Source organism: Mastigoproctus giganteus, chromosome 5 (genome assembly GCF_048544385.1).
Source record: "Mastigoproctus giganteus isolate SK-2022 chromosome 5, ASM4854438v1, whole genome shotgun sequence".
Taxonomy (NCBI): domain Eukaryota; kingdom Metazoa; phylum Arthropoda; class Arachnida; order Uropygi; family Thelyphonidae; genus Mastigoproctus; species Mastigoproctus giganteus.
In genome coordinates this window covers 39,040,464-39,042,579 of record NC_143579.1, presented here as the reverse complement: position 1 = coordinate 39,042,579, position 2,116 = coordinate 39,040,464, and the positions used below count along the sequence as shown (strand labels likewise).

The window sequence follows — 2,116 nt, the reverse complement described above, 5'->3', positions numbered from 1 at the left end:
TCTTTCGTCTTGCCTATTTCCGTACTTTTAAATTTAAAAAAATCTAGAAAATTTCTCTTAAAAATTCCTAAAACCTTTGAAATAAATTATGTACTATGTAATTTAAAATTCAATGTCAATTTAAAAAAAGCCACTGAGCTTGAATTTAAATTACGTAGTGCATAATTTATTTAAAACAGTTTAGAAATTTTTTAATGAAATTTCATATAATATTTGAATTTTTTTTTAAATTATTGTAAACAATACAACAAAGAATTCATCGACAGTTCGTTATAACCAGATTTACAAAAATTAAAAAGAGAGAAACAAAAAAAAATAGTCGATATGGACTCCTAATAGGACATTTTGGCTGTATATAAATAAGTAATATATGTAGATATTATTTACAGTGAAATACAAGCACTTCATTTATATGAAAAGCTGTGAGAATTTAAATTTGCAGTTGTTTGAGTTGATGCCGACAGATGGCACCAAATTAGCTTATGAATGACTAAGCTGGTTTTATCGGCTCAAGATAAGGCTTACCTTCACTTAACTTTAACAAGGGGATTTGAATTTTCTTCTGGGTTATTCGAACAAATTATCATAATAGGACACAAGCTGTTCAAAGTATGCCTACGTAGAATTTTGGTTGTTGATTATATGGTATTTAAAGCTGACACGTACATGTCATTTGAATACATTTCCTTTGCACTGTGTAAATACCAATGTGGCCGATATTTCTAATATTATGACATTGTGTAATTTTAAATTTATTGCGATTTTAAAATTACTCCCTTTATTCATTTACCCAGTAAATGGATAACTGAACAATTTCTCTCTCCAGACTCCTTCTCTCTAATTCTTGTGTGTGTGTGTGTGTGTTTCAGATTTCCTATTTTATCTTTGTGTTTGCCTCCTGTTTATCTATGTTTAACTTCATTAATCTACCCCTTCCTCCGATATCATGTAACTGATAAAAATAAATTACAATGTCCATTTGTTCAGTTTCCTGCTAAACAAATGCCATTTACAAAGCATCTGCTGATCTCCTTTGTTTTCTTCATCTGTCTCTATGCTGCTGTTTGGTTGTTTCTTTGTTTAAAATAAGAAATTACAGCATTTCATTTGATCCAGTGGTAATTATAATGAACGTCAGTCGACATCTACACCTCCAGGGCTAGTCAACGTTAAAATAAAAAGCACCTGCCGAAACCCGGGATCGAACCAGGGACCTTTAGATCTTCAGTCTAACGCTCTCCCAACTGAGCTATTTCGGCTGACGATTTAATTCTTTTCTTTTCCTCCGTCTAATAGAGAACATTTTTGTTTTATATTTATTTCCTCCCCTTCATAACTTTTGCGTTTCAAGGTCGATCCAAACAAAATTAATGTATTGAGCGAGCCAGAGGACATCGCATCCCAATTGAGCTGTGTTTATTTCAATCCTTTATCCTGAAACAAGACAAATAAATTCTATCATTCACCATGAATAGAAGCAGTATTTATACAGTACTTAGAATTTATATTTATAGTTATAACTTATTTTCCTTAAAATAAGGAATTTTTCCAATTTGTATTAGTATTAATATTAGAATGGCTAAATTATGCAAAGAAGCAGACGTTTTCTTCAACTGCCAGAAAAAAAAAAAAAAGAAAAAGAAAAAAAATCGTAAAAATTCTAAACTACTCATCCATTGCCAAAAATTGGCTGTCCAATTCCCCTTGGAACTTTACCAGACTCTCCATTTCAACGACCGTGGTAAACATTTCAATTTACAACGTGCTACCCGAAGGCAAACTTCATGAGACCCAGCCTTGTGTCACTACCCAACATTTTAAATTTGGGGTGAAAATGCAAAAGAAATGTCGCTTCGATACTGGTCCCTGAGGGACTACACTTGCCATGCTGATCCGCCCTAAGGAATGACCATTTAAGACTACTCTTTTTCTCTTACCTTTTAGAAGGCCATTAATCCAATTGTACATCAAGGGCTGCCTCGCTGTTCCCTCGTAGTTCAAACGGTGTCTCTACTGAAAAGATTGTTATAAAAGTAAAAATATTTTTAGTTTTGTTTTGTTTTTATGACCATTTCACTTCGATCAAGTACGAGGCTTATTTGATTTATTCACTTCT

At 32.5% G+C, this 2,116-nt stretch overlaps 1 non-coding gene across 1 annotated transcript; it reads right to left on the bottom strand.

Moving 5' to 3' along the window:
* Window positions 1–1,186: 1,186 nt before the first annotated feature.
* TRNAF-GAA (transfer RNA phenylalanine (anticodon GAA)) lies at window positions 1,187–1,259 on the bottom strand. The gene has a single exon. It is a non-coding gene; the product is annotated as a tRNA-Phe (tRNA).
* Window positions 1,260–2,116: the final 857 nt, after the last annotated feature.